General features: G+C 47.7%; 4 non-coding genes across 4 annotated transcripts; all 4 read left to right on the top strand.

The window, feature by feature from the left end:
* The first annotated feature begins 251 nt into the window (after nt 1-251).
* trnaw-cca (transfer RNA tryptophan (anticodon CCA)) lies at nt 252-323 on the top strand. Its single transcript has one exon. It is a non-coding gene; the product is annotated as a tRNA-Trp (tRNA).
* An 11,260-nt stretch (nt 324-11,583) lies between these two features.
* Nucleotides 11,584-11,672, top strand: trnar-ucg (transfer RNA arginine (anticodon UCG)). The gene is given in 2 exon segments: nt 11,584-11,620; nt 11,637-11,672. It is a non-coding gene; the product is annotated as a tRNA-Arg (tRNA).
* A 5,290-nt stretch (nt 11,673-16,962) lies between these two features.
* On the top strand, nt 16,963-17,034 carry trnag-ucc (transfer RNA glycine (anticodon UCC)). The gene has a single exon. It is a non-coding gene; the product is annotated as a tRNA-Gly (tRNA).
* A 4,590-nt stretch (nt 17,035-21,624) lies between these two features.
* Nucleotides 21,625-21,707, top strand: trnal-caa (transfer RNA leucine (anticodon CAA)). The gene has a single exon. It is a non-coding gene; the product is annotated as a tRNA-Leu (tRNA).
* The last annotated feature ends 1,425 nt before the right edge of the window (nt 21,708-23,132 follow it).

Below are 23,132 nucleotides of genomic sequence, written 5' to 3'. Positions count from 1 at the left end.
TAAAAATCACAGCATTTTCACTTCAGCCTCACGAAGGGGACACAACAGACACGTTACAGACGAGGATGGGATTTGAAGCCACGTGTACAGAGCACAATGGATTATTGTGCATCACCTTAACCACGTGGTACAGCTGCTTTACTTCAGGGCCCTTTCGTATCCCTCAATCTGACTTCTCTGCGTTTATTTCGCACAGTTGGGTGTAAATAAAACATAAATCTATGAGGAGAAACCCGTAATGGTCCGCACTTGGGCTTGTGGCGCAACGGTAGCGCGTCTGACTCCAGATCAGAAGGTTGCGTGTTCAAATCACGTCAAGCTTAGGATGTTTTTCTGCCGCTGGTTCCAGGAATTTCTCTCTGTGGGAATGTTCCCGAAACGACTCCGTTCAAAGCCGCAATGCTGGTAAATCTTTCCGGATATTTCAGATTTACCCGCTCAGTTTATATTTTTGAGCAGTTTCATCAAACATTCGGATAGCTCAGTCGGTAGAGCATGGGAGTCTACCTCCCAGGGTCGAGGGTTCGAGCCGCACGTTGACCGCTTCCATATTATTATCTGAGAATATTGAACCAACTGTGCTAACCATTGTGCTACCGTGCTGCCCAACCAGTTGGTTCAATCTCACTGCTCGTGGGTGAGACCAGAACTACTGGGCAGTTAAAAACAAGGATGTCGCTCTTTTTCGGACGGAGATGAGGAGATTTCTCCCTCTCAGAGAGTTGCGCGACTTTGGAACTCTGCCTCAGAAGGCCGCGGAAGCGGGACATTGATTATGTTTAAGGTGGAGATGGGTAAATTCTTGTTCAGCAAATCAAAGGTTTATCGGGGTTGCATACAACCATTGCATTCAGCCAGTTACCTGGGTGCACGAGCGTGCGGTTTTTTATTTGATATATCAGTTCCACACCATGGTGAAACGGTGTTAAAATGTCGTTTTCATTTCTTCACGTGTTCTCCACTTATATATTCGCTGCAATAACTTCTCTGGGCACAAAGCACAGTAGCACAAGTGGCTAGCACTGTGGCTTCACAGCGCCAGGGTACCAGGTTCGATTCACTGCCTGTCCGCGGAGTCCTCACGTTCTGCCCCTGTCTGCGTGGGTTTCCTCCGGGTGCTCCGGATATCTCCCACAGTGCAAAGTCGTGGATTAGGTGGATTGGCCGTCCTAAATTGCACTAAGTGCCCATACGTTACATACGGGACAAGTCTTCATAAATAGAAGCGTCATCCGGGCCCTGGGTCACTGCCCGTCTGGAGTTTGCTCATTCTTCCCATGTGTGCGTGGGTTTCCACATACCTTGCACATCTTTGGGTTTCACCCCCACAACCCAAAGATGTGCAAGGTATGTGGATTGGCCACGCAAAATTGGCCCTTAATCGGAAAAAAAAAAGAATTGGGTACTCTAAATTTACACAGAACTAAATGAATAAATAGAACCGCCGAGCACAAACGCAAGGCCGCTATGGAGATTCTTCATAAAATGCTGCAACAGAAATAGACAATGTTGGATAACTCGGCTGGTCTGGCAGCATCTGTGGAGAGAGAAACAGAGTTACAGTTTCCAGTCCAGTCTGACCCTGCTTCCCATTCTCTGTTTCCCGCTCCACAGATGCTGCCAGGTCTGCTGAGATTTTCCAGCTCTGGGCGACTGACATGGACACGGTGGGCGGAATGGCCGCACCCTGTGCTGGAACCATACTATGATTCTAGTAAGAAGTCTTACAACACCAGGTTAAAGTCCAACAGGTTTGTTTCGATTTCACTAGCTTTCGGAGAGCTGCTCCTTCCTCAGGTGAATGAAGAGGTATGGTCCACAAACATATATATAGACAGATTCAAAGATGCCCGACAATGCTTGGAATGCGAGCATTAGCAGGTGATTAAATCTTTACAGATCCAGAGATGGGGTAACCCCATGTTAAAGAGGTGTGAATTGTGTCAAGCCATCATCTATAATTCTAAACTATCCTCGTAATTGAAACCTTCTATGCCTGTATCATTCTGTGGAGTTTAACCTGTTACGCTCCTCCTCATCTGAGCAGATCCTGTGTATACGGAGAGCCTGTCCATCGGGGATGGCTTCTTCAATGTGTTTAGGGTGGAAGCTGGAGAAGTGTGAGGTTATCCGTGGGTTTGCTGTAAAGCGAAGTGCTGAGGTGACCGCCCTTGATGGAGACGAGTGTGTCCAAGAATGCAACTGATTTTGGAGAGTAGTCCATGGTTGGATGGAACTTATGGATGTCATCGTGTAGTCGTTTCAGTGATTCTTCGCCGTGGGTCCAAAGGAAAAAAAATGTCATCGATGTATAACGTTGGTTGAAGGTCCTGTGCGGTTAGTAGGTCCTGTTCAAACCTCTGCCTGAAGATGTTGGCATATTGGGTGCGAATTTGGTCCCCATGGCTGTTCCGTGCGTCTGGATGAAGAACTTGTTGTCGAAGGTGAAGACGTTGTGATCCAGAATGAAGCCGATGAGTTGCAGAATTGCATCTGGAGATTGGCAGTTGTCGGTGTTGAGTACTGAGGCTGTTGCAGCAATGCCGTCGTCATGGGGGATGCTGGTATACAGTGCCGAGACATCCATTGTGACGAGGAAAGTTCTTAGTTCAACTGGTCCATGGGTGCTGAATACATTAAAGTTCTGAATACATTTTTGGACTCCCCTCATTCCCTCCTCCAGCAGATTTTTTCCTGGTAAATATCCCGATTCCCTCATTCTCTCGAACAATGAAATGTCGCTTGGCTTTGACACTACCCAATAGACAGAGTGGTTCCGAACTCACTACCCGATCAATGCATCTCAATCGGAACAAGACTGAATTTTCAATTCTCGCTCTTCCAACACAACTCGATGCAATCCGGCCTCATAACTTGGACTGGATTGTCACATCAGTGATTGCAGATCCATCTTGGAAAAATGCCCACTTGGGAGAAAGCAGGATGGAATTTCGAACCCACGCACGGAGAGCTCAATGGATTAGCAGTCCGGCCCCTTAACCACTCGGCCACCTCATCCCGTAAACGCGTTGGTCAAATCGAAGGCTTATCAGGTACAAACAGCCATTGTATTCAGCCAGCTGCGTGGATGCTGTTTTTACTTGAGGATAAATTCAGAATCCCACACCATGATCAAACGACCTTTAAATACCCTTTCCGTTTTTTTCACGTGTTCTGCACTGATATATTCGCTGCAATAACTTCCCGGGAGCTCAAACCTCCTCCCGATTTCAGTCAATGACACCATCCGGTCTCGTCCGTATTTTTGAACCCGGGACCTCTGGCATTTTATCGCAGCTGAGAATCAGTGGCAATATCAGGAGTGGGATTGAACCCTCGTCTCCAGAGGAGACTGACACCTGATGAATCCAAACGGTTCTAGGGGATTGGGCCGTGTTGGGGTGCTCTTTCCGAGGGTCAGTGCAGACAGGATGGGCCGAATGGTCTCCTTCTGTACTGGAGGGATTCTATGGTTACTTAACCAGGGTGCAAACGGCAGCATCAGGCCACAAGGGCAGCACGGCAGCATTGTGGGTAGCACAATTGCTTCACAGCTTCAGGGTCCCAGGTTCGATTCCGGCTTGGGTCACTGTCTGTGCGGAGTCTGCACATCCTCCCCGTGTCTGCGTGGGTTTCCTCCAGGTGCTCCGGTTTCCTCCCACAGTCCAAAGATGTGCAGGTTAGGTGGATTGGCCATGATAAATTGCCCTTAGTGTCCAAAATTGCCCTTAGTGTTGGGTTACTGGGATAGGGTGGAGGTGTGGACCTTGGGTAGGGTGCTCTTTCTAAGAGCCGGTGCAGACTCGATGGGCTGAATGGCCTCCTTCTGCATTGTAAATTCAGTAAATTCTAAGGACAAGGTGAGGTCTCAGGCCAGAGCAAGAGTCCTATGTAATAACACACAGAACATCAGAAGTAAAAACATTTATTGTGGACTGGTGCCATCTCCTGGCTGACGGGGAGCAGTGCGACACGGACACTTTCATTCAGGAGCATTTTAAATTGGAGTGAAATAACAGAAACAAAGCAAGACGTTGTTTACGAAACAAAGCAAAGCATCAAAGGACTCAACATTCGGCAGTAAGTGATGGAGGGATACTGGGGAGCATCGCTGCCTTCCAAGCAGTTGATCCGGGGTCGATTCCCGGCCATCGCAATAATAATTTGGTCGGAGGCGTTTGCGTGATTCCGCGTGTTTCGAGCTGAGGAAGAGAGCTGGAGAAAGTGAGGTGGCTGGAGGCAGGAATCTCCGCTTGTTCGAAATAGTCTGGTTGGATTGTTCGCATCCGTCCGAGTGGCGAAACTGGGATCTCGGTTTCTGTAGTGATTTATTATTGGATATTGTTATATATAGAATTGACAATGCAAATGGAGGCCATTCGGACCATCGAGTCTGCACCGGCTCTTGGAAAGAGCACCCTACCCAAGCCCACACCACCCTATCCCCATAACCCAATAACCCCACTCAACCAACACGAAGGGCAATTTAGCATGGCCAATCCACCTAACCTGCACATCTTTGGACTGTGGGAGGAAACCGGAGCACCCGGAGGAAATGCACTCACACACGGGGAGAATGTGCAGACTCCGCACAGACAGTGACCCAGCCGGGAATCGAACCTGAGACCCTGGAACTGTGAAGCTGATGAATGTGATATAAAATAGTTAATTTAAATGTATTAGTTACAGTAATGTAGATGTAGGCCAGTCTAATTCTAGTGAGTTCACAGACAAAGGATTTCAGAAAACATGGCACGAAAGGGGGAGGTGTGTCTGGTGGAGGAGGAGAAAAGGATGCTGGGTAACAAGAGGTCCAGGGTTAAGGAATGAGAAGTGAGCCAATTAGGATGTATGGCCAGGTCAGGAGGGGTATAGGATGACCTATGGGAATCTGTATGTGAAACTTGATGTTATTTGAATGTATTTGTAGAGATTCCTTTGTCTCCAATGGCACTCGATTCGGAAGACCCAGGAGGCAGCTTGTGTTCTGGGTTTGTGTGATGCGATTCAGACTTGCAAGTTGGTTAAAAATAAATAATGCTATGCCTACAAATGCATCTCGAGTTTTATTGAGGCCAGACTAACGGGTAAAGAATTCAATGTTTTGTCATTTGGTGCCGGAAACCCGAGATTTCTCCAGACGGTTAGCGACCAACTGCGAAATCAGAATTAGACTGATTTTTGACAAGGAAAGTGGAAACGGGCCCACAATGTGTGTAGCTGTAAAATAACCCACATTGGTTTTCCCCTCTTCTCATGGTCTGATTGGTCTGGTCACTCGCGGTTGGTACGGAAAGATCATCTCGATGAAATCAAAGGTCAGTCTGGGGATTAGAAAATTGAACTGATGGGACATCTGGCAAGATGGTTTAGTTCCACGAGAGTGTTTTGGAAACTATTGTTGATTAAGCGAAAATTGTATCCTTAGACTGTAGTGGCGAGAAAAGATACATTTTAAGAGAAACTGGATGCTGCGTGTTAGTTAAAGCAGAAGCCTCTCAAAGGTTTAACAGCAGCTTGAGATAGCTGGCAGCTTGTGGTGAAATTGGATACCTTTCTTTCGAGTCACTGAAACCCCAGCAAAGTTGCAGCTTGTGGTGGAATTGGATACCTTTCTTTCGAGTCAGTGAAACTCCAGCAAAGTTACGTTTTGAAGTAAGTAAAAGGTAAAGGAAACCAGTGGATTTCTCCACCTCTTTGATAAAAGTTAATTATTTTAGCAAGCAATTGATTGAAATTGCCAGAATCTTAAGTTTGAATTACTTGAAATAATGTTGATCTCATTTTATTTGTGAATTAATAGAAACTTAAAGAAACTCACTGACACCATTTTAAAACGTGTAAATCTGGAGATGACAGTTGATTTTGCTCCGGTATAAATCACCACAGCTAACTGCTCCCTCATTGATAGCAGCCAACATTTTTGTGAATGTAAGAAAAACTTGTTGAAAGAAAAATTGTTAAGATAAAGAATTAATTAAGTTGTAAAAGTTATACAAGTTTGTGTTAAGCAAATCGTAAATTCAGTTCTGAGTTGAGATCAGAGCTTGCAGGTTGCAGTAATTCAATTTGAATTTTCAAACATTTTAAGTTTTAAAAGAACACTGTTAAAACCTTTTAAATAATTTTGCCAAGTAGCAGAAATTGCCATTGGTCATAAATAGGCAAATACATTTTTAAAAAAAGATAGCCAAAGTATGAAAGCTAAAGAGTTAATTAGATTATGGAGACAAAATTGTCAACATGAGAGGGATAAGATCATGTTATTAAATTGGCAAGAAAATGCCCTTAAAATGGGGATTCCAATAAGTGAAAGGGGGAACCAGAAAACTCTGGAGGTCTTGAAAAAGGTGTGTGCATTCAAAAAACGCGCAAGTAAAGAGAGGGTGGACTCGAGAAAAAAAAAGAGCTACGTAGTTCAATAACTGACCTTGCATTGTCAGAAGCAGATGAGCACCTAGAAAATCGGACCATGTCGGGTAGAGTCCCGACTGCACCAGTAGCATTGTCTGCACTAATTCAGGAATCAGCAGGGTATGATAATTTATATCCAGTCACTGCACCCCAGATTCAAATCATGCCAGCCTCTCCAGCCCCTTCGGTTGATAGCTTGCGTCCTAATTCAGCATCTTCACCGTCTGTTAGAGAAGGGGAGCTCTGTTCAACAAACCCAGTTAGCTCTAGGACCCGATCTCGGACAATGAGAGCGGGGCCTGATCATATCCAGAAACAATCACGCATACCACCTAGATCCCTTCAGACCGATATGATAGGACAGAAAAGTATGAGAACAAAGAAAGAGGATGGGAATGGTTCTGAGAAGCTGGAGCTCCCCCTAGTCGCAGGGAAGGGCGTCGAAGTCTTTGAAGAGCCAGGGGAATCCGCTAGAGCGCCCGCTAGTGAGACTCTGAGACAGTTGCCGATTAGGAAAATACCAAACCCTGATGCTGTAACGGCGGCCGCCCAGCCCACGATAGACGTTTATTTCCCATGGAGACCCAGTGAGATGATGGCTATTCTGGCTGCAATCCCAGACAGGAAGAAATCTCCTGCTGCTTTCGTGGATTACCTGAGAACTACGATCTCAGTTTATCAAGCTAATTCTAGGGACATCTGGGCCCTAGTCCAGCAGGTTTTAACCCCAGCAGAGTACAGCAATCATCTCAATCACTTGCATTATGCTAGGCACGCCGCACTTCAGCAAGCCCATACTTTGGACGATGATAGACGGGCACAAATCCTGAATGCGTTGAATGTCACATTACAAAAGCCCATAAACATTTCTGCTATCTTAGACCTCAAACCTAAAAAGACTGAAGTGCCAGAGGAATTTCTGGAACGTTTTAATGAAATCTACCGTGGGCAGTCAGACGACTTGCCATACCAAAATGGTCAGAGTTCCCTTCAATGTTGTGCTATGTTAATGCATTGCCTAGCACCTTCCGTGGCTGCTGCCGTGAACTGTAATAACATGAATTAGTCAGAGAACGACCCTTCTCTGATGGCCAGGGCAGTCAGATTTTATTGGAAGGAGTGTGTAGGCCAGGAAGGAGGCTCAGTTACAAAGATTAAGACTGAGTATGTAATGAAAAAGGATGATCTGAGCTCCCAACCAGCGGCAGATACGGTGGCTGAGCAGCTGGAACCCCAATATTGTGACCTTGGGTGGGTGGATCAACATGGGGTAGGATATCAAACCCACCCAAATGGACCCTCAGCTCCTCTTTATGGCCCACCGTATGCACCAACAGCTTCACAACTCCCCTTTTCTGCACTTCTTTCCAAGAGCCGCTGCAGACTCGATGGGCCGAATGGCCTCCTTCTGCACTTGAAATTCTCTCCCCATAACCCAATAACCCCACTCAACCAACACTAAGGGCAATTTAGCATGGCCAATCCACCTAACCTGCCCATCTTTGGACTTTGGGAGGAAACCGGATCACCCGGAGGAAACCCACTCACACACGGGGAGAATGTGCAGACTCCGCACAGACAGTGACCCAGCCGGGAATCGAACAGGGACCCTGGAACTGTGAAGCTGATGAACGTGATATAAAATAGTTAGTTTAAATATATTAGTTACAGTAATGTAGATGTAGGCCAGTCCAATTCTAGTGAGTCCACAGACAAAGGATTTTAGAAAGCATGGCAAGGAAGGGGGGAGGGGTGTCTGGTGGAGGAGGAGAAAAGGATGCTAGGTAACAAGAGGCCCAGGGTTAAGGAATGAGAAGTGAGCCAATTAGGATGTATGGCCAGGTCAGGAGGTGTATAGGATGGCCTACGGGAATCGTGTATGTGAAACTTGATGCCATTTGAATGTATTTGTAGAGATACCTTTGTCTCCAATGACACTCGATGCGGGAAACCCAGGAGGCAGCTTGTGTTCTGGGTTCTTGTGAAGCGAGTTAGACTTGCAAGTTGGTTAAAAATAAATAATACTATGCCTAAAAATCCATCTCGAGTTTTATTGAGGGCAGACTGACGGGTATAGAATTCAATGTTTTGTCAAAGCAATTCCACTATGCTACCGTGCTGCCCTTACCTTGTCCTTATTACCCCACTGTGGGGTATTCCTGGAAGTTATTATATAAACTTTTCCCCTTCGCTCTGTTAAAGGAATTGGAAACATTGTAAAACTCCTGGTTCTATCTTTATCAAATGATATGACTGTGTTAATAAAACATAACCCATTCCAGTCAGTGGAGATGTGGTATTGGCACCAGTAAAACTCACACACCACAGCAGATGTTGTCTGTTTCCCTCAGAGAGAGTCAATTGAAGAGCTTCCCGATTTCGTTACTTTGAGCTTCACAGTGATGTGAAATGATAAATGTCCGGATCACACTGGAAGCAACACTTTGATACTAATTTACTGAAAAGAAAAGGCGGATGCACGGTGATAGCGACATGTTTACTTTTGGTGTGAGTGAGAATATAAATAGCAGAGGTTGGTTTATGGGTTATGGGCCCAGCACGCTTCCGCTGCGCCACTCCGCTCCTTAGGTCCGCCGTGTTCGCAATTACTGCTCTGAGGCAGCCAGATAACTATTTTTTTTAAAACGAGAACCCAAGTGTTGTGAAGCTCACTTTGGCTGGACAATAACATGGAACTTCAGCACGGCTGTAACAGACAGAGGAAGACACACAGAAAAGCAGGAAGAGACTATCAGGACACACACACACAATGACACACAGAAGAGGTGCAGTGCAAACCAGCAAGATACTGAGATGGACAAACTGGTTATTTAGGAAAACAGGGTTTTCTGTTGTACAAAGATAGGCAATTAAATGTATTTCTGCTGCGTAACTGTGCTCTCTGCTGTGTAACTGTGCTCTCTGCTGTGTAACTGAGCTCTCTGCTGTGTAACAGTGCTTTCTGCTGTGTAACTGAGCTCTCTGCTGTGTAACAGTGCTTTCTGCTGAGTAACTGAGCTCTCTGCTGTGTAACAGTGCTTTCTGCTGTGTAACTGAGCTCTCTGCTGTGTAACAGTGCTTTCTGCTGTGTAACTGTGCTCTCTGCTGTGTAACAGTGCTTTCTGCTGTGTAACTGAGCTCTCTGCTGTGTAACAGTGCTTTCTGCTGAGTAACTGAGCTCTCTGCTGTGTAACTGTGCTCTCTGCTGTGTAACTGTGCTCTCTGCTGTGTAACTGAGCTTTATGCTGTGTAACTGTGCTCTCTGCTGTGTAACTGAGCTTTCTGCTGTGTAACTGTGCTCTCTGCTGAGTAACTGTGCTCTCTGCTGTGTAACTGTGCTCTCTGCTGTGTAACTGTGCTCTCTGCTGTGTAACTTAGCTCTCTGCTGAGTAACTGAGCTCTCTGCTGTGTAACTGTGCTCTCTGCTGCGTAACTGCGCTCTCTGCTGTATAATTGTGCTCTCTGCTGAGTAACTGCGCTCTCTGCTGTATAATTGTGCTCTCTGCTGTGTAACTGAGCTCTCTACTCTGTAACTGTGCTCTCTGCTGTGTAACCGTGCTCCCTGCTGTATAACTGAGCTCTCTGCTGTGTAACTGAGCTCTCTGCTGAGTAACTGCGCTCTCTGCTGTATAATTGTGCTCTCTGCTGTGTAACTGAGCTTTCTGCTGTGTAACTGAGCTCTCTGCTGTGTAACTGTGCTCCCTGCTGTATAACTGTGCTCTCTGCTGTGTAACTGTTTTCTCTGTCCTGGAACCGTGACTGTGCCGGTGACAGATCTTCACTGTGTTTGGGTCTAAACATTCCCTGTTGTGTAAATATGTTCCCAGTTGTGGAAATGTGATCCGTCTGAATCAGAACCTTTCTCCGCCATTACTGAGACGAAATTTCAATTCCAGATTTATCAAATCTTGTCATGAAAGATTAGTTCAGGCCTGTGGATTCCCAGTCCCGGGACAGAACCTTGTATTCCTGTTATCAAAACAGTTCGTTCAGCTCAACATTCTGAGATGGAAGCGCCCAATATGGGGCTTGAACCCAATATGAAACAATATAGGGCTTGAATCCACGACCGTGGGATTAAATGTCCGATGCTCTGCCGACTGAGCTAACCGGGCTGCTGTCAAAAATATTATTAACCCTCTTCCTGAGGAGATTAGAATTTGCTAAGCAGCGAACCTTGTGTCAAACCGTTTACTAAAATTCCGATTAATTCTTCGGTCACAGTCGTTGGGAGCAGGGCTCGAACCTGCTGGGGAAGTCCAACACCTGAGCCACTCGACCATCGCAGCTCGGTTCAATAGGTCATTCATTAAACATTATAAAACCGACCAGGAATCACTGCAGGAAGGTCTTGCATTCCTGCGATGAACGGTGCCCCGGTGTTTATGTGAGGAGCGGTTGAATCTACCTTACAATTGACCATTGGATTTGGAGAGGAGCCTTGAGAGACTCGAAAATCCAAGTTCCCGAAACGCACAATTTCACTGATTCAATTGTTTGCGGAAGAAAATCAGTTACATTGGAAATATCCTAGAAGTTCATTTTTGCTTTACATGGAACAGCACCGAACTTCCCAGTCCAGCTCCAAATTAAAGCAATTCAATCACAGAAACTGGCAGCACAGAAGGAGGCCTGTGCAGACCGAATGGTCACGTGATTACGTGTCCCGCATCTAAAATGATCAGGTGTTCTCCCCGGATCGCGCTCAGAGCACAAGCCTGGAGCAGCTGCTCAAACAGTAAATAAATTATTTTTTGTTACACGTCCTTGGTCGCCAGTCTTTGAGAGATCAGAATTTCTCCATGGTGTCAGGAGTGGGCAGTATGGCACAAGGGCTTCGCCACCTAAACCCGCTGCTGTCATAGAATCAGAGAATCCCTATTGTGCAAATGAAGACCATTCGGCACAACGAGTATGTACTGACCCTCCGAAAGCTCACGCACCTGCCCTCTACTGGAATATTGGGTCCGATGGAGCAACTCTGGCCCCCATTCCAACCCCTGAAATCCGTCCCTCCCCTCTCATGAGTGGGGTGCAGGATTGGAGGGTCAGTGCAGACTCGATGGGCCGAATAGCCTCCTTCTGCATTTTACTGGTTTCTACGGAAACAGATATGATCACAGTATTTATTCACATGGGATAAACATTGGCTCGCACGTCACTGGCGGTGGCCGCGTGGCCTAATGGATAAGGCGTCTGACTTCGATGAATCGAATGATGATATCAGAAGATTGCAGGTTTGAGTCCTGCCGCGGTCGTTTCATACAGGAAATCCGGTGGAACTTGCTGACAGCCGAGTTTTCCCTCCTCAGCTCATAGTTCCACCTTTCCATCCAAGCATTGCAGGGCTTTTTATGGAATATAATTCCTTCTAACATTGTTTTCATTCAATTCGCTCTCATCCTAGTATTTTGTTTATCCCCTGATGAATCCGCAGTATCTGTTTGACTTGGATCAAGTATAGAATAAAATATTTTGTATCAATCGGTTCAATACAATTCTGTGGAGGAAATTCTAATGTCGTCACGAAGACAGACAGAGTCATAGATGTTGGCAGCATGGAAAAAGCCCTTCGGCCCAGCTTGTCAATGCCGCCCAGTTTCTTTCACTAAGCGAGACAAACTTGTCCGCATTTGGCCCATATCCCTCTATACACACCCTGCCCATGTCACTGTCTAACTGATTTTTAAAAGACAAAATGATACCCGCCTCCACCACTGCCTCTGGCAGCCCGTTCCAGATGCTCCTCAGTACCTTATTTATGCTCCTAATTATTTCACAGACCTCTATGACATTACCCATACGCCTCCTACGCTCCAGGAAAAAAAGTCCCAGCCTATCCAGCCTCTACCTTTCACTCAGACCATCAAGTCCTGGTAGCACCCTTGTAAACCACTTCTGCACTCTTTCTAGTTTCACAATATCCTTCGGAAAATAGGGTGACCAGAACTGAACACAATATTCCATGCGTGGTCTTACCAATGTCTTGTGCAACTTGAACAAGACGTCCCAACTCTTGTATTCAACATTTTGAGCTTAAAACCTCGCATTCCGAATGCCTTCTTCACCACCCTATCCACCTGCGACACTACCTTCAAGGAGCTGTGAACCTGTACTCCTAGATCTGTTTGTTCTGTAATTCTCCCCAACTCGCTACTAGTAACTGATTAGGTCAATCCCTGATTTGAGCTACCAAAATACATCACCTCACATTTATCCAAATTAACCTTCATCTGCCATTCATCGGCCCACTGGCCCAAGATGTTTAATAATGAGCTGAATCAACTGTTTTTTGTTCAGAGGGATGAAAGATTATCTCACTGGATTGGGAATCCAGAGGCCTGAAATACTCTTTGGGACAGGGAATAAATCTCACCATTCAAATTCACTGATTCAATAGATTTTCAGAGGCGTTGAAAGGGTGGATGCTGAGAGGTTGTTTCTCCATGTGGGAGAGTCTAGGACCAGAGGGAATGATCTCAGAGTAAGGGGCCGCAAAATTAAATCAGAAATGATGAGTAATTTGTTCTCTCAGAGTATAGTGTATCTGTGGAAACATTATTTCTAAGCGAATACTTGTCGAGGCTGGGGAAGTTAATATGCGCAAGATTAAATCAGTAAGGGAATCAAGGATTATGGGGATAAGGCGGGAAAGTGGGTTTGAAGATTATATCAGGTCAATCATAACCTCTTTGAATGGTGGAGCAGACAGGATGGGCCGAATGGGCCACTTCTGCTCCTCCGTCTTACAGTGTAATGAGATCATCTGATGAACTTGTTTTCACGGCTGGGCGGCCGGTTCTGGAAAGACAAAATCTGCCAGCAGTGCCCCAGATGAAGCTGGCGTCTGTTTTGGAGCTTCTGAAGCCGCAAGTTTTCATGGTGCCAAACTCCTGCCCAAAGCTGGTGTCGTGATTTAAATCGATTATCAGACAGAGGATTAGGAATATCGGTATAGAGATTGGTGCAAGAAGATTCACTCCTCAGGCCTGTTGAACTCCGAATCTAAACTCCATCCTAGTTCCGGATACACTGAATGAATCATCAGGTCACCCTCAATAAGTGGCCCAACGCGGAGACGCAGGAAATTGATCATCGAGGAGGATGGATACAAACCCGCAGATGCAAAGCACAATGGATTAGCAGCGCATCTCGGCCAACTCGCCAAATGACCTGACTTCACCAAACCACCTCATGGACCTTTAACATCTGCAACAACTAACGGAAGAAGGTTGTATTTGTCCATTGGTCCAGATGTGCAGCCAGTTGTGAAATGTTGGAAATATAGTCTCTGTCAGCAAATTACATTTCCAACATATCAGCTGAAGGATTGTTCTGAACGGACTGATGGGAATCACTTCAACACCATTGGAGTGGGCACGTGAGCAATAGGTCAGAAGGTGAGAGCATTGAGGGAGAACTCACAGACTGTATCAGAGAGAGACCTCTCCTGTGGAAATGTGTTCTCTGCTGTGTTACTGTGTTCTCTGCTGTGAAACTGTGCTCTCTGCTGTGGGACTGTGCTCTCTGCTGTGGGACTGTGTTCTCTGCTGTGGGACTGTGTTCTCTGCCGTGAACTGTGCGCTCTGCTGAGAAACTGCAATCTCTCCAGTGGAAATGTACAAAGAACAAACAAAGAACAAAGAACAAAGAAATGTACAGCACAGGAACAGGCCCTTCGGCCCTCCAAGCCCGTGCCGACCATACTGCCCGACTAAACTACAATCTTCTACACTTCCTGGGTCCGTATCCTTCTATTCCCATCCTATTCATATATTTGTCAAGATGCCCCTTAAATGTCCCTATCGTCCCTGCCTCCACTACCTCCTCCGGTAGTGAGTTCCAGTACTCTCTGCTGTGAAACTGCTCTCTGCTGAGGAAACGTGGACCAGATCTGATGCAGCTGAGGGTGCTGAGTGATGTAACGTGGACATGGTGAAGTTACTGGCCAGAAATTTCCGAATTCTATTTTTGCTTTTAATGGACAGCTACAATCCACGTGTTTATTCTCGGACACAACAATGAATAAAAATGAATCAGTGCTGAGCAGATTCTAACATCCCACACCTCCAGTTTGTTCTTATTGAGAACCCCGTCCTCGATGGAAGCTTTTGCTCTCCGAATCAGACCACCGCCTCCTGGGAATACAGCAGCGATACCTCCAAGATCTGATCAGTAACAGAATCACAGAATAATACAGTGTCCCCTTGTGACTGAGGGGAACAGGTGCTCCCTATCCGCCCTGTCTATACCTATCATAATCTTGTACACCTCGATGAGATCACCCCTCAGTCATCTCTGTCCCTGCGTGAGAGAGAAAACAAGCCTATCCAACCTCTCTTCATATCCTAACTGTTCCATCCCAAGCAACATCCTGCTGAATCACCTCTGCACCCCATCCAGTGCAGTCACATATTTCCTAGAATGTGGTGACCAGAATTGCACACGGTACTCCAGCTGTGACCTCCCCAACATTCTATACAACTCCACCATGACCTCTCTGCTTTTGTAATCCATGCCCCGAATGATAAAGACAAGTATCTCAAATGTCTTTTCCACCACCCTATTAACCTGCCCGTCTGCCTTCAGAGATCTATGGACAAACACTCCAAGGTCCCTTTGTTCCTCAGGACTTCCCAGTGTCAGGCCATTGACATTAATCCTATAATAATAATATTATATTCTTTATTGTCACAAGTAGGATTATATTAACACTGCAATGAAGTTACTGCGAAAACCCCCTACCAAATGATCACATCTAATTTTTCAGCGTTAAATTCCATCAGCCACTTTTCTGCCCATTTGACCATCCCGTCTGTATCTTCCTGTAACTCAAGACACTCAACCGAACTGTGAGCTTGAAACTCAGTGAAAGGATTTCACCCTCCTCTCGGAATCTGATCACCACCTCAATCCCAACATTCAGCTTGGGTGGGCAGACAAGACAACGTCCTTCCCGCAGGACCCCCAGCACAGACTGGATAATATCCCAAACTCGTATCCTGCTAGTGTCACATTGCTCCACCACCTTGTTCTCTTCACAAAACGCCAGGAATCTCAGACCAATTCTTCAGACCTTTGATTCGCTCTTCAAACAACATCTTGTCCCTGATTAAGTTCATCCTGGGAAGAGGTGCTCGGTATTCCGAGTTTCTCTGCAGCATCCGGTTGCTGTTGATGAACCAAAAGAGGCCTCACGCCTGAAAGAAAGCCTCTCTCACAGCCCTGCGAGCATGTCTCCATTAGACGGTGCAGTCAATACCTGCAGGGTAGATAACAATGGAGAGAAGTGTGAGCAATTTCAGCGTCACAATTCTCTGGACACAGAGCATTCAAAATATTATATTATTGAAAATACTGAACTGATCCTCTGGGAGCAGGACTCAAGTCAAAGGGGAAAATCCAGTGGGTTTCTAGTGGAAAGATTTAACAACTGGATGATGGCAGCTGAAATCAGTACTTGCGTTACAATCTCTGTAGATATTCTACTGAATTTAACCCTGCAAAAGGCATATTTTCCGACTAGAAATCCAACACATTTCCCCCTGTTGTGGAGGAAGTTCTCAATCGCACAGGTGGTCAAACGGAATAACGCTGGGCTGGGATTTGAATCCAGATTTTTCTTTAGGGAACAGACACTTTAACGGATTAAGCTACAGAGTCTGAGGATGTTCAGCTAATCACAAGGGAATGCTGGAAATACGGTACGGATCTGTAGTATCTGTGAAAAGTGAAATAGTTAACATTTCACAACCCGACCTTTCGTTGGAACGACCTGTTCCTCTCTCCACAGAAGCTGCCGGATCAGCTGAATATTTCCAGCATTTTCTGTCTTTGTTTCAGATTTGCAGCATCCGCAGTATTTTGCTTTTGGGTCAAAGGACAATGAGTTGCCTTTCCTGCTGTGAGGGTTATTCCAGGTCTCTCTGGCTGTGATTGTCGCTGATTCGGCAAAACATTTACAATCTATCATTAATTGACCGTGAGAATGGGCGGTGAGGGGATTCTGGAACCGCTGCAAGTCCATATGGTGTATGTACACACACAGTGCTGTTAGGGAGGGGTTCCAGGTTTGGATGGTGCCTCGCGGAGGAAAAGTCAATTTCAGGAGTGGGATTCGAGCCCTGACCTCCAGAGAAGACTGCGACCAGCGCTCGGCCATCCTGACGTATTCGAAAGGTTAGGTGCATTTGGGCCGAAATCGGGTGCTCGTTCCGAGGGTCGGTACCGGTTCCATGGGCCGAATGGCCTCCTTCTGCACTGGAGGCAATCTATGATTACTGAAATAGGGTGAAAATGGCAGCATCAGGACACAGGACGAGTTAAGGTCTCAGGCGAGAGGAAGTGTCCTATGTAATGACACATAGAATGTACATTTATTGTGGACTGGTGCCGCCTCCTGGCTGAACGGGAGCCGTGCGACACGGACAGTTTCATTCAGGAGCATTTTAAATTGGAGTGAAATAACTTACGCAAAGTAAGTACTTGATACGAAACAGTTAATCAAACTGATCTAAAGAACCAAAAGGACACGTCTCCAGTCAGTGAGCGATGGTGGTATAGTGGTGAGCACAGCTGCCTTCCCAGCAGTTGACCCGGGTTCGATTCCCGGCCATCGCAATAATAAATTGGGAATTTTTGCGCCTCTTCCTGAATTTCAAACTGAGGAAGAGAAAGTTTCTCACTCAGAATTTATACGCAAATACAGCGGGGAATGAAATAAGTACTTATCGTTTTTTAACGTGGTTTCAATGTGGACAGTGTTTGACTATCCCCCCGCCCCCCCCCCCCGCCCCCCCCCCCCACCCCCCGCGCCAGCCTTCAAACAAAAGTTAAAAATAACAGCATTTTTACTTCATCTTTGATGCACGATCAATTGCACAAATACTAAAGTTGTGGACAACTGTGGCTTTATTACAGTCAGATGCGAGGCCTCCTGCTGCATCTGGCGAAATGGCAGGGCACTGGAGGGCATGCATATTTATACAGTTCTCACTGGGCGGAGCCAGTCGGCAGGTCCTATCTTACATCTCCTATTACAGTGGATCACCACATTCACCCTCTGTTAAAAATGAGTCCGGCGGGGGTGACATGAAACTATATACAATTATTGGAATTATGTACAGTGGTAGGGAAAGAAAAGTCCATGTTGACGGTCCGGAGTCCGTCAAAGGTTCAGCCGGTCCGGTGCTTTGGTGCTTCGTTGGGATCGGCGTAATGGTGGTGACGAAGTCGGTGCTGGCGGAGGTGGAGGTGGCGTCGATGGCGCCGATGGCGGTGCTGATGCTGGCCAGTCATCGGGGAACTCCGGGAGCGTGCAGAAGTCCTCTTCGTCCTCTTGTGCGGAAAAGGTGAGGGGGTCTGGGGGGGGGGGGCAATATTGGCGGCGCGGTGGGAGGTGGGGGGCTGGTGTTGGGGTGGAACTTGACGGTGCCAGGTCCCTGAGTGAGACAGTATCTTGGCGGCCGTCGGGAAACTCAACGTCGGCATATTGAGGGTTGGCGTGAAGCAGGTGAACCCTGTCCACCAAGGGGTCCGCCTTGTGGAGTCGGAGGTGCCTACGGAGAAGGACCTGTCCTGGAGCAGCGAGCCAAGTAGGGTGCGACACACCGGATGTGGACTTCCTGGGGAAGGTAAAAACACGTTCATGGGGTGTGTTACTAGTGGTGGTACACAATAGTGACCGGATGGAGTGCAGAGTGTCAAAGAGGACCTCCTGCCAGCGAGAGGCTGGGAGGTTCCTGGACCATAGGGCCAGCGGGACGGCCCTCAAACTGTCCCATTCACCCGTTCTACTTGCCCGTTTCCCCGGGGGTTGTAGCTGGTCATCCTACCGGAGGCTATACCCCTGCTGAGCAGGACGTGACGCAGCTCATCGCTCATGAATGAGGATCCCCTGTCACTGTGGATGTAGGCAGGGAAACCGAACAGCGAAGATGGTGCTGAGGGCCTTGATGACGGTGGCAGACGTTATATCGGGGCATGGGATGGTGAAGGGGAATCTGGAGTACGCATCGACCACACTGAGAATATGGTGTTATGGTCGGTGGAGGGGAGGGGCCCTTTGAAATCCACCCTGAGGCGTTCAAATGAGTGGGAAGCCTTCACCAGGCGTGCACGGTCTGGCCGGTAGAAGTGCGGCTTGCACTCCGCACAGACCTGGCAGACCCTGGTCACTGTCCTTACTTCCTCGACGGAGTAGGGCAGATTGTGAGCTTTGACCAGATGGTACAATCGGGTGACCTCCGGGTGACAAAGGCTGTTGTGTAGGGCCCAGAGTTGGTCCTCATGTGCGCTGGCACATGTACCTCGGGAGAGGGCGTCTGGAGGCTCGTTGAGTTTACCGGGGCGATACAAGATCTCGTAATTATAGGTGGAGAGCTCGATTCTCCACCGCAAGATTTTATCATTTTTGATCTTGCCCCGCTGTGTGTTATTGAACAATAAGGCTACCGACCGTTGGTCCGTAAGGAGAGTGAATCTCTTACCTGCCAGGTAATGCCTCCAATGCCGCTTCAAACAGCTTCAACGATAGCTTGAGCCTCCTTCTCGACGGATGAGTGTCGAATTTCAGAGACATGAAGGGTGCGGGGAAAGAATGCCACGGGTCTGCCTGCCTGGTTAAGGGTGGCAGCCAGGGCGACGTCTGAAGCGTCGCTTTCTACTTGGAAAAGCAGTGACTCATCCACTGCGCGCAACCCAGCCTTGGCGATGTCTGCTCTGATGCGGACGAAAGCATGTTGTGTCTCGGCCGCAACGGGGAATTGGATGGACTGAATGAGTGGGCGGGCCTTGTCAGCATAGTTTGGGACCCACTGAGCGTGGTAGGAAAAGAAGCCCTGGCAGTGTTTGAGGGCCTTGGGGAAGTTCCATGAAGGGGCGCATGCGCTCGGGGTCGGGCCAGAGAAGACCATTTTGGACTACATAGCCGAGAATGGCTAACCGGGTCATGCTGAACACACACTTCTCTTTGTTGTAGGTCAGGTTGAGAAGGGTGGCAGTGCGGAGGAATTTATCGAGGTTGGCATCGTGGTCCTGCTGGTCATGGCCGCAGATGGTGACATTTTATAAGTACGGAAAGGTGGCCCACAAACCGTACTGGTCGACCACTTGGTCCATCTCTTTTTGGAAGACCGAGATCCCATTTGTGATACTGAACCCTAAGGAAGTGGTTGAGGCGACTGTCCCCCTCGAGGGCAGTGTATGGCCGGTCCGACTTCCAGGTGGGGAGCTGTAGGAAGCAGCCATCCGGTGAAATGGAAAACACCAGCCTCCTCCGCAGCTCCGCATCTCCGGCAACCTTGGCGCCAATTGGAAAATCTTCAAGCAAAAGTTCCTCCTGTACATCGAGGCATCCGACCTCGAAGCAGCATCGGATGCCAGGAAGATCACATTATTTGTCTCCACCGCGGGGGACCATGTCATCCACATCTACAACTCCCTTACGTTCGCTGCCGGCGAAGACAAAACAAAATTCAAAACAGTCCTGCTGAAGTTTGACAGCCACTGCGACACTGAGGTGAATGAGAGCTTTGAATGGTACTTTTTCCAGCAGAGGCTTCAGGGTAAGAATGAACCTTTTCAGTCCTTCGTGACCCATCTCTGCATCCTAGCGCAGTCATGTAACTATGACTCGATGGTTGATTCCATGATCCGGGATCAGATCGTTTTCGGGGTCCACTCCGATTCCATTCGGCAGCAGCTCCTGAAAGTCAAACAGTTGACCCTCTCAGTTGCTATCGAGACATGCGTTATCCATGAGCATGCTAAGAATCGTTACTCCCACATCAGGGCAGCAGAAACTGCAAAACTGGCCTCCCACGAGGCGGAACGGGTGCAGGCCATTGTTCAAATGCAGGGCCTGAGCATCGAGGAGAGTGGTCACTTTGTGCGCTTTTCCCAGGTCCCTGCGCAGGTGCGCCATGACCGAGTGGACGACGAGGCCGAAAACACGACTGCACAGGTGCGTACGTCGACCGACCGTACTGCGCATGCGCGATGGCGCACGGAATGCCCTGCCATCGGCGTCATGACATCTCCGAATTGTGGCTCCACCCACTTAAAGCGGAAATGTCCGGCAAAAGGACGCCGGTGTCTACAGTGTGGCAAGCTTGGCCACTATGCAGCCCTTTGCAGATCTGCTCCACCGCTCAGCAGCCAGCGATCCCAGCTGCGGCGCAGAAGTGTCCGCTCAATACAACAAGGCATGCCAGATTCCGATCCCGACAGCCCAACAGACCCTGATGCTGAGTGCGTCAGGTCCCCATACCGGGTGGGCATCATAACTACACATGCGCTGCCTTCCACCACAACGAGAAATGCCTCTCGATCCTCAGTGTGGATCGACGGGTGGTGTGCTGTCCACACAATTAATGAAATGAAAACGAAATGAAATGAAATGAGACAAGGCTTGCATCCGATTCAAACTTCACACCGGCGCATCAGCGAACCTCATCTCAAAATCCGGCCTCGACACCATGCGTGCCAGACCAAGCATTCTTCCACCGGCCTGCCAGTTCCTTGACTACAATAGCAATGGCATAGCTGCCACTGGTTCCTGTCAACTAGGGTATCCAACAAGGCGATCAAGGCAACACTGTGGTTTGAAATCGTCGGGCCTGAGAGAGCGTCCCTGCTCGGTGCTCGAGCTCCTGAACCTGGTTCAGCGAGTCCACGCCACGTCATCATCACCGGCGACGGCCTCGCCAGCAAGTTACAAGCCTATTTATATTCTCACTCACACCAAACGGAAACAAGTCGCTATTTGTCAGCAGCACACCTGCCTTCTTCTTTATTAGTAGCAAAGTTTTGCTTTCTGTCTGATCCGCTCCTTGTTTTTCAGCTAACCACAGTACAGTCAGTGAACTTGTCTGTGAAAGCAGTACGGGAAGCAACTGTGGAGAGAGATTGCAGTCGCCAGAATGCAACTCTCCAAATGGACACATCACGCCGTTCAGATCTTAGACTTTCAATACCTTCGTCTGAGGAACAGGTGGAGCGGGAAATCGGACCTTGTTGATTAGAGCAAACTGATCAATGCAGCAATGAGAAGCTCCTGAACCACCAGCGGTTTGGACAAAGATGGCACTCAGATACAGGACTCTGGCTGGGGTTCAAAAGTAGGAAGAGCATATCTTGTTTGAAATGAAATAACGATGAAGATAGACTTTAAGTCGATTTGTGCACGGATCTTAGATTCGACGACGACGCATCAGGATGGCCGAGCGGTCTAAGGCGCTGCGTTCAAAACGCAGTCTTTTCTGGAGGCGTGGGTTCGAATCTCACTCCTGATGTTGCCTTTTACTCCACGAGGTTAAATTTCTCCAGCCAGATTTTCAACCTCAGGAAGATCCAATACCTCCCTATCAATGGAAAAGCGTTGGTCTCAGGACATGAGATTTCTGCTTAAATATGCACAGCAAGACCCCACCGGCAAAAGCCCAGTTCATGACTCGATAATCTGCTTCAGTGACTCTGGTTGAGGAATTAATATTGATGCCAAGAGAAGGGTAAAATTCAACAAAGAACAAAGAAATGTACAGCACAGGAACAGGCCTTTCGGCCCTCCAAGCCCGTGCCGACCATGCTGCCCGACTAAACTACAATCTTCTACACTTCCTGGGTCCGTATCCTTCTATTCCCATCCTATTCATATATTTGTCAAGATGCTCCTTAAATGTCCCTATCGTCCCTGCTTCCACCACCTCCTCCGGTAGCGAGTTCCAGGCACCCACTACCCTCTGCGTAAAAAACTTGCCTCGTACATCTACTCTAAACCTTGCCCCTCTCACCGTAAACCTATGCCCCCTAGTAATTGACCCCTCTACCCTGGAGAAAAGCCTCTGACTATCCACTCTGTCTATGCCCCTCATAATTTTGTATACCTCTATCAGGTCGCCCCTCAAACTCCTTCGTTCCAGTGAGAACAAACCGAGTTTATTCAATCGCTCCTCATAGCTAATGCCCTCCATACCAGGCAACATTCTGGTAAACCTCTTCTGCACCCTCTCTAAAGCCTCCACATCCTTCTGGTAGTGTGGCGACCAGAATTGAACACTATACTCCAAGTGTGGCCTAACTAAGGTTCTATACAGCTGCAACATGACTTGCCAATTCTTATACTCAATGCACCGGCCAATGAAGGCAAGCATGCCGTATGCCTTCTTGACTACCTTCTCCACCTGTGTTGCCCCTTTCAATGACCTGTAAACCTGTACTCCTAGATCTCTTTGACTTTCAATACTCTTGAGGGTTCTACCATTCACTGTATATTCCCTACCTGCATTAGACCTTCCAAAATGCATTACCTCACATTTGTCCGGATTAAACTCCATCTGCCATCTCTCCGCCCAAGTCTCCAGACAATCTAAATCCTGCTGTATCCTCAGACAGTCCTCATCGCTATCCGCAATTCCACCAACCTTTGTGTCGTCTGCAAACTTACTAATCAGACCAGTCACATTTTCCTCCAAATCATTTATATATACTACAAAGAGCAAAGGTACCAGCAGTGATCCCTGTGGAACACCACTGGTCACGCCCTCCAATTAGAAAAGAATCCCTCCATTGCTACTCTCTGCCTTCTATGGCCTAGCCAGTTCTGTGTCCACCTTGCCAGCTCACCCCTGATCCTGTGTGACTTCACCTTTTGTACTAGTCTACCATGAGGGACCTTGTCAAAGGCCTTACTGAAGTCCATATAGACAACATCTACTGCC

The sequence above is a fragment of the Scyliorhinus torazame genome, chromosome 24, assembly GCF_047496885.1.
Source record: "Scyliorhinus torazame isolate Kashiwa2021f chromosome 24, sScyTor2.1, whole genome shotgun sequence".
Taxonomy (NCBI): domain Eukaryota; kingdom Metazoa; phylum Chordata; class Chondrichthyes; order Carcharhiniformes; family Scyliorhinidae; genus Scyliorhinus; species Scyliorhinus torazame.
Note: the sequence above shows the minus strand (reverse complement) of the source record. Positions and strands in the feature narration are given on the sequence as shown.